This window comes from Erithacus rubecula (assembly GCF_903797595.1).
Source record: "Erithacus rubecula genome assembly, chromosome: 6".
Classification (NCBI taxonomy): Eukaryota; Metazoa; Chordata; class Aves; order Passeriformes; family Muscicapidae; genus Erithacus; species Erithacus rubecula.
This window is the reverse complement of record NC_136688.1, coordinates 36,261,822-36,271,672: the sequence shown is the minus strand read 5'-3', so window position 1 is coordinate 36,271,672 and position 9,851 is coordinate 36,261,822.

The following is a 9,851-nucleotide window of genomic DNA, read 5'->3' as shown; positions in this document are numbered from 1 at the left end:
CAGAAGTGTTAAAAAGGGCATCTACATAGCAATGCTAAAAGGATTTTTTGTCTGTAGCACTTTGCACTGCCAGTGTTTGCTAAATATATCAAACCTAAGAATTGTGAATCTTATTATTAATGTGAATTATAAGAATACATTTAGCGTAATGTTACATAAAAGCTGTAGTGCTGTTTCATTTTTGTATAAACCATTTATTATTATCAGTAATAATATTTGTTAACAGTATTATCTTTGGTATTCCTCCTATGGAATTTGTAGGTTTTCTTTCCAGGGTCTGCTTGATAACCAGATTATCTACTGGCATATGTTATGAGGGAGCCAAGTTCATCCATAAAGTTAGTTGTCCTTAAGGTGGTATTAATATAAAATACTGAAGGACACCAAGGAGCCATGGAGAATTAATACAGCAAGTCCAGGATGATGGAACTCTTTTCCTGCACTTCTGCTGTGGATGGTAGGAAGTGTAATAAGGGGTTAAGAAGCTGAAAATTCTGAACAGGTGTCACGGCTTAGCAGAGGCTTGGTGGTGGCGTAAAACAGTGGAAATTCGTAACAGAGCCTCCTCAGAGAGAAAAGATCCACATACGCCCACCACATTTATATTTAGATTTTACGTTCTAAGGATGTAAAACTTTTAGTCAGCTGAAGACTGTTTTGGGTTTTAGCAAACATTAACAAACCCAAGTGCAAAAATATTCAGGAGTTTTGGATTAAGTGTGTTGTGAAATTAGAAGCATTGTTAAAAAGTTTGCTGCACAACTTATGTCTAGTGTAAATGGGAAAACATTAAATTGGATTTTAGTCTTCAAATGATGTACAGATCAGTGACTGATAATACATGCTGTGAGCAAAAAGGATCCATGACCCTTAGGCACTCACCAACAAAGTAAGTAAATGGGACTGTAGAAGAAGGGATAATGAATTTTAAGAAGTCTTACTTTCATGGCCTGTTCAGAGTGGAAGAGGATGTTTTAACTTGAGTGATACTGAACTGCTGCTCACATACTGTGTTAAATCTATTCTTCATGCATTTAAAAATGAAAAAAAGATGGAAAGCTTTTTGTAAAACATTCATTTTGTTGGTTACTTAGTTGTCTGTGAGACAAGTACTCCTAGAAAAGAAGCCTAGGAGAGGCTAAGCAACAGGGTGGAGGGGGAATGCAAGGCTAATAGATCTAATAAGGAGAGAATAAAAATGAAGAAAAGAAATGCATGCACAGTTCAGAATGAGGAAATGAGCATTGTAATCAGTTCAGTGGAAGCTGTGACTGAACTGGAGTGTATAAATAGGCTGCTATAAAAGGAAAACTGAATGGGTCATAAAAAGCTACTTCATAACTCTGCTACCATGTGAGAAGAAAACACCATGTTAGAATGTTTTTTACTTTTTCCAGAGTCCTGCAAGATCTCCCAAATCAATTGTCAGGGCTCATTATACTGGGTATGATCTGTGCCCTGCACCTTGTTTTGCTAATATGGGAACTACAACTTTCATTGCAATTGTTTCCCCTCTTCATGCTGAGTCTTCAAATACTTTTTTTGGGTGTTGATCTCAGATTAAAAAAATTTCAATAGACTGGAGCAGATCACCAGCATATTTAATGACATCTGTATCCTCTGATTCTGAAAATAGCATGTACGCATCTGGAGCTCATATGCAACAGAGGGTGCAAAAGGGAAGCTCCCTCTGTCTTTTTTAGACATCAGGAGAAACTCAAGAGGTGAGTTCAAGCTGCTGAAATGTGTGTTTTCCTCTCCCACCCTTGATGGGTCCTTGGTTAAAACCCTCACATTGACGTGTTCGCTGAGAAGACGTGGTGGTAATTCAGTTTGGCTTTATTAAACTGGTATTAAGAGATATAACTCCTCTGTCCTTTTAGAAGCCTCTTCCTGACTTGACTTCATAGGGGCAGAGATCATAGGGTCATTCTTAAGGATGTTATGAGCTGAAGAGCTAGAAACAACTAGTGTATGAAAGAAAGGAATTGTCTCTTTTCCAGCTGGCCCCTTTCAGTCCTGTTATATATTCCCACACACAAGGAAAGCAAAGGTAAAGTGTGGTGTGGTTTGCAAAACCTCATGTGAAAGGGGGCAAATCAGTCCTCCCTGTGCACACTCAGAAGACCTCAGACGTCAGCTGAAATCCTCCCAAGAGTGTGTGTATTGCCTCAACTCAGGTTTTGCTTGTTCAGCTTGAGGAAGCTGCCAGAGTATATTCAGCATGTTGAGTCCTTGTTCTTAGTTCTGCTACTGCTGAATTGCATGATATTTGGTCAGTGATTGAACTTTTTTCTTCCTTGGTGTCTACAGTGAAAATGAGAACAACAAATCCAAAATCAGAGCAAGTTTGTGAATTAATTGAATATCAACTGCTTTGAGATTGTCATATAAAAAATGTTAAACATCAGAGCTCTTCTTTGTAAAGTGACCTCATTTAAAAGACCTGAAAGGCAAAGATAATACCAGTACCTCTCTGAGATACTTTCTGGCTATTTCCTTCTCCTGACAGCCTTGAAAAGGAAGCACAGATTAACCATTCTAGAGTGTTGAAAATGCATAAATAATTGTTTCCTAGTGCTCGAGTTTTCACTCTGTCTTTGCTGTTAGATGGCCCCTGATGTTGGGAGGAAGGGAGAGGGGGAGCATCTGCACCCAGATTTTTGGGCCTGTGTGCAGGGCAGCCCTGTGACAGCTGCTGGAGATGTCACGATGGCTGCCACAAGCTGCCAGCCGGAGCTGCTCGCTGCCCTGCACGGCTCTGGGGCTGCACAGCTGGTGTGTGCTGCAACTGCCTGAAACACAGCTCTGCAACACCAGCTACAGCAACAGTACACTGTGGTCATGAACAGCTTGTAAATCACTAAATTTCACTTCTGTAGGCTGAATTAGAAAAAAAAAAAATACTGAGGGAGATGCACATCTGCAGCACTTAAAATCACCAGGAGTTCCTGTCACACATGGAAAGCAGCTCTGTTATTCCCCAGTAGCATAGCTTCACTTGCAGTACCCTGGTTTCTGCAGAAAGAGCTATCTGAAACTTGAACCCATCAAAAACTACTACTAGTAATAGTAGTAGTAGTAGTAAAATGAGTACTCTATAGTAGTAAAAGAATAAAAAAATACTCTGGATCCACTGTAGTAGACCAAAAAAAGGGTCAGGCTATAAGAATGATAGATTCACTTTGCAGACAGGAAACGTGGCAAATGTCTTTACTTGAGACTTTCAAAAAATCACCAAATGCCTGGTGAGAAGAGCCTGTCTCTCAAAGGTGTGTCATTTTCCATGTGCCTTTTTTTTACAGTAAGCTATACTGGAAGGGACTAATGATCCATGCTTGGGAAAACTTCACAGTGGAACAAGTTTGAAAAAACCCAAATCCAGCTCCTTCATTCCTCGCTGTCTGTCTTCTCCTCTCTTTCCTAGGTTTCTTCTGTCTCTTGTCTATTCTCAGCTGTCTTTTCCCTCCTGGCTGCCAGTGCCAGGACCAGCCCCTGGTGCAGCAGGAGCTGTGCCTGAATGGGGCTGCAGCCTGCATGTCTTCTCTGTTACTGGAAGACAGTAATAGAAAATGTGACTGGTTACTTCAGCTGAGCACCTTCTAGGGTTCACTGCAGGCTGCAGTAATGACAGAAAATTTTTTAAGGGGCTGCTTTGTACTCTCCAGGAATTCCTGGTGGGGACTCCAGTGAAAAGAGCAGACCCTGCTCCATTTCATCTCTGAGGCCTCACAACAGCCTCAGGCTCCAGCTGCCCCCTGCCCATCCTCAGTAAAGCAGGAGTTGACATGCACAATGCCAGTACTCTTTGCCAGCATTTTAACAAATGGCCTCTCATAGGCTCTTGGGCTGTCACAAGCCTCTGCAGCAGAGGGGTTGTACTTGTAGAAATAAGTGGGAGAAGGTGGCAGTGCTGCTTTTCCAACAAGTGCATGTTAAATGCTCTGCACAGTTTTGGGGGAAGGAAGAGACATGGAACATCATGCTTAAGTGCATATGTTTTGTAAATTCCTGTGCAGAATCTCAGTTCAGCTTGTATCTCTTAAAAATTGACTTGTTTGTGTCACCTTAGGGTGAGTCTTTCCAACAAGAACAAGGTAGCAGTATGCTGGAAGGCTTAGAACTGATCACCTCAAGTCCCTTATAGCTTGTAATATAGTTCTCTACATGAACACATGCTGGAATTATTCCCCATCCAACAAAGAGAGATGAAAACCCTAATCCCAGAAGTTTACTATTAATTTTAAGTTTTTCATACTTAGCATTTGCTTTCCCCCTTTTTTTTTCTGCTGCATGACCTGTGAGATGTACCAGCTCCCCCCGCAGTTGTGATACTACTTTGCCTAGAGACCCTGTCTTGGGGATTTTTGCATTCATGTTTCTCCAGAGACTCTTTTTCCACTTGATGGGACAGGAGGAGAGGAAAACAGTTTTCATTCTTCATCACAGGGTGCATCAGAGATCCAGGTTCTCCTGATCTGCCCCTCTCTCTGTGAAAATGGCCATGAGGGCTGACTTTCCATCACCTGGCTCAAGCCCCACCAAACACATATGGGGCAGGTGGAGGAGAGGGGAGGTTCAGCATCTTTGCTGAGCTGTGCTTCCCCAGGTTTACCCAAGCAGGGAAGGCAGCCAGCCAAAACTGTCAGCCTGAGCTGGAAATAGCAAGGATGGTCAAAGTTGGCAAGAGATTGCATGCCAAAATTTGAAGTACAATAATTTACCAGAGTTGCTAGTAGACCCAACAGAAATCAAGCCCCAGTTATCTGCAGTATTGTGTGAGCATATGTATTGTGTATGTGTGTATATATATCCACCTACATAATGAGATTCTGCTTATCCTCGAGAGTCAGCTATGTACACAGACAAAGGTAGAAGAAAGGAAATAATATTTCCTATCTTCCAGATGGGGCATTGAATTTTGTGTGGTTATTGTGATGGTGTAAATGAGGTAATTGCACGCACATAGTCTGCTGTAGGATTGCTGAGTACACTTTTTATGGTCAGTATTTTTAAAGACTTAAATTTGGGAGCATGAAAATACATAGCTGTTAAAATAAATAATCTCCATTTTAAAAATGACATTGAGAAGATAAACAGTACACAATTTACTGGGGGGGAGTAAGGGAGGAAAACAGAACATCACTGACGGCTTCCTGGCAAAACAATTTAAGACACTAGAATACAAGCACTAAGCTGACACACAGATAAACATTTTAAGGGCACTGGTGTAATGAAGAATTTGGGTGGAGCTGCTTGCTTCCAACTGCTTGAACAAAGGAAAGATTACTAATTTTAATACTAAGCTAAACAGAAAGTTAACAAAAGGTCAGGCTTAGCATCTTAAAATGAGACTAAGCATGATGTTGCAGAAGTGCTTGCCGACTAACTAGGGTTGGATGCTGAGGAGCAGTATTCTCTACTAGAGATCACAGATGCCTGCATGTTTTCTTTCAGTCCTGTGTAAGGTGTGCATGCTGAGGATGTAAGCAAACAAGTACATCAGCTTTGTAATTTTGAAAGCATTTTGAATACTAAGTACATTTCAGTTAGGAGCTGTAGCAGTTAGAAAAAACGATTATGAGTTAGTAAGCTCAAGTAATCTTGAACTACTATGTTATATATATGTATTAGAGGTTTCACTCTCAGAAGTGTACACAGGAGCATCTCGGGCATTTCCACTGATTCTTTCCCACTTGTGTATGTTAGAAAGACTGGACCAATGACTGGTAGGTCATTGTCAGCTCTCTCCATTCTTGCCAGGGTAATAACCCAAAAGGTCATCAGTAAAAAAATCCAAACCAAAGCCAGACAATGAGGGGATCACAGCAAGCCAGACAATGAGAGGGTTGCCAAGCATTCAAGTATTTTATAGTCAAAACTACCACATGTGTGAGTACAACATGTGGTGTTGCAATACTGTGAGCCTGTATTTCTTAATGCACTTACTGAAATTAGGAAGGACCACCACCTTCTATTTAAAATCTCTGCGTCATAGACTGGTTTTCTACTTCAGTGTCATCAATGTGTCAGCCAAAAATTCTGAAGTAGCAGTAAGATTTGCTCTGGAAGAATCCAAAATATGTACAGTTTTTGGCCCCTTTTTGGGAAGTGATTGATTGTGGAGAACAGTACATGTTGTTGGCCTTTTTTTATTTTTTAATGACTCACATTTTGGATCTTATTCCTGTTTGTCTTTCAATGCCAAACAGAAATTACTATTTAGGTCAAACTGCTGTTGTGGTACTAATAGAAGCAGACATCAGTTTTGTCGATGGATTTCACAGCTATGCATTTTGCAGCGAGAAGTTCCCTCTCCAGGCTGCTTCTGACATTTAGCTGTGATGGTGTTAATACTGGCTTCTAGTGATACCTCTGCCATTTTACTTGCACACACTCAGCTGGGGAATATAGCTGGGGAGCTACCTTTCAGCTATAGCTTTCTTTTTCCATGCAGACTCTGAGTACAGCATCTTCTGCTCCCAGATGCAGCTTTCAGGCCACTTCATGCTGCTGCTGCTGCATGGTCCCAGCTCTTCCCTTTTCAGCTCTTCCTGTCTACTGGTATGATCCTGCCTCTTGGCCTGTTTGTGGCTGCTGCCAGATTTGCTATGTTCTGCTTCTATTAGAGGGTTGTTTTCTAACTCTGACTCCCCTGGCTCTTGATTAATGCTTCTTAGTAAGGGACAGCTTTGGAGAGGAGCCTCATGCCCAGAGGTTTTTTAGCCTGTGTTCTGTGTTCTAGCCTTGACTCTGATGCTGGTGTGTCTGCAGTGAGGCTGTGCTGCTGCCCTGGAACCAGTGCCTCAGGCATGCATGGAAATGGGAGACCTGCTAGCTTAGCCTTCTGGCACCAGCAAATGATGTTGCTGCAAGTCTCTCATCCCTACTCTTCAGGTAACAGAGTGAATTGAAGTATCTCTGCAGTACAAAGTTGACGCAATTTAAGCATCTTCCCTTTACAAGAGCCACCATGACCCATTAGATGGTCCTGAGCATGGGAATTGTTAGATAAATTTAGAGGGGTATGGCTGGTTTGGCTGTCTGCTGGTGTAACTCCGTATGTGCAAGACTTCACTGAATTTCCTCCAGTTATAATCTCCACCTTCAACTCTAGCATCAAGACTTCTGAAGATGGATCTTTAAACCAATTTATGCATAGATGCTCAGACCCTGAGCTAGAGCCAAAGATATGGGCCGAGAGAGAAAGTACAAAAATGGATTGAAGGTACCTTTGAATTTCTGCATTATCTGTATTACTTTGCTTGCTCTGATTAAATAATACTTTAACTTGCAGAATAGCCAAAGATGAGCTGGTTAGTAATCCCAGGGTCTCTATTACCAGCTAATATCTAGAAGGCTAAAGTACCTCTTAAAGCTACTATTTTCTTCCTTCCCATCCTCAGATTTTTCTGCAGGTAAGAGGAACCCTAAAATTACTTGGTTTATGTTCTCTTTCTGAGGGGGCTTTGCTAACAGGAACAGAATGACTGAGCATAGCCTGATAATTAGGTCTGGTTTTACTTACATAGATAACAAGATGATTTCTGTGAAATTTCCCAATCCGTTTCAAACTGATCCTCTTTTACAGTACATGTATGATATAAAATCCAACACTGCATTAATTTTTTCTTCTCTTCTTGGTTTTGTCTCTTGGTTTTGTGTTTGGTTTTGTTCAGTGAGGTTTTCTTTCCTGGTCAATTGTTTCACCCAAACTTTGCACACAAAACAGTTGATGCCACCCTGAAACTCTAGTAACCAGAAGGATGTTCTTACCACTTACTGCTTTGAGTTGATAGTCATGCTCTGAATTAACAGAAGTTAGTTACAGCACCCACATTTAATCATAACTGTGCATATGGTTTAGCTCTCACAGATAATAGGGTAAGTATTTAGTAGCTAGAAAGAGGTATTTCACTGAGACTGTGAAGCAGACCATTCAACTCAGAGCTAATGGTCTTTCAGTAATAAGGATTTATTTTATTTTACTGTCTTGTAGCTACAGTGTTATGGTGTCCAGAGTTGGGATTATTCCTTCATCCTTCCTGCAAGTGGCTGCAAATGGCATGGAGGGAGTAAAGAAGACAGAACTGGTCAGAAACTAATTCTGTCCCTTCCCCTGCAGGCCTTAATGGTAATGAAGGACCTTGGCAAAGAGTAGAGTAGACAAACATCCTGTATGTGTGGATGACGTCCCTGTTCACAGCCTAAATTAATTGTCAGGAATATCTAGGCTCCAAAACAAGTCTTTCCAGCATATGGGAATGGGCTCACCTTACTGCTGTGATCACAGCACAGGAGGAACAAGGTGCAAACTTCTCAGCATCACCAGAGCAGCCTGGTGGCTGGATGGTGGGAAAAGCACTGCATGGTGCTCCAGAGAGGAGGAAAAGCCTCCAGACCAAATAATGATCTGAGCCTAGTGCTAAACAGGGCTTAGCACTACACCACAGCTGAAGGCTTTCCATCACTCAGAGCTCTGAGCAGCCATCTGTCTGTTGCTGCTGCCACTGGGGTTGCTACATCAGTGAGAACTTCTCCCCATAAATTCCCACTTTGCTTCTGGCATGACCTGTACTGTTTGTTTCTCTCCTTGCAGAACTATCTCACCTCTCTCAGTCATGTTTCCTTTACTCTTCCTACAATGTTTTCAGAAATGTACATGAGCTGTCCAATTACCTCATCGCGTGATGAGGGAAGCTGGAGTACAGAGGTCAATAGACCGGGATCTCTTTCTGCCCAAACTGGTTCACCTGGATGCTGGTTCCCAACCAGTCTTATTGTGAGGTGGGAAAGGGGCAAGACAAGAAGGAAAAGTAGGAGAAATGAGGAGCAGGAGGGCTTGTTCTGAAAGAATTAGGTGAAGATTGCTCCAGGCAAGGAGTCTACATATCTGTCCCTGGGAGCTGGGGTGATGCACAGCTGATGGACAGCCTTTCCTTTCTCCTCTGTATGCTCCCCATTCCCAGGACAGTTTTGGGGCACTGGGAATCCATTGAAGAGGAGGAGGTATATTAGGGGGAAGAGGGAACAAGGAGCCAGAGGAGGACTGGCAGCATCTAATGAGTGTGTAGCATGGAACAGCAGTTAACACTCCTCCTTCCATGGGGAACAACCCTCTATAAAGTTCTGGTCTTCCACTGCAATGCTCATTGACCAGAGAAGATCCTGAGCTGGGAGAGACCCATAAGAACCAATGAGTGCACCTGCTACCTGTGTTTTCCACAGACAGGCTTTCCAGATTGGCTGTCAAGAAGGCTCTTTCCCATTTCCACTGCTCTCAGACCCTGGTCGTGTAAGGAGCTATTCCTGCAAAAGCAAGGCTCAGCCTAACATTTTTAACCACCTCTACCAGTGTTTTTTTCAGAAGCCATATTTATGACAATATATACATTAGATACAGATTGCTTAATTTGCATGGGTGCCAGACACAGAGATACACAAAATTTGGCAGGTAAGCCCAGACGCAAAGGGTGTGAGTGCTGCAAGAGGGAGGAGAGAGGGCCCTTGTTTTTTTTCCTATGAGGATTGCTGCTGGCAGGGCAAAATGGGTTTAACTGGAACCCAAAAGGCTTCAGATCAAAGCTGTGAAAGAGCTTTAAAACACATTCTGCTCTCCTCCTGCACTGCACCAGCACTCTCTTATTCTTTGCTTTAAGCAAAATCTTTGACTGTGGTCAAATTATTATGCATGTGAAGAAGGTGTCACACAAGGCAGCTGCAGCAGGTTTTGGTAAATCAGCTAAGTGTGAGACATCCTAATGGAACCTTGTCAGGTTTAGCAGTGATGGTTACTCATTAACTGCCTCTCATCTCCCCCACCTCACTGCCAGGGTCCTTTATACTTGTAG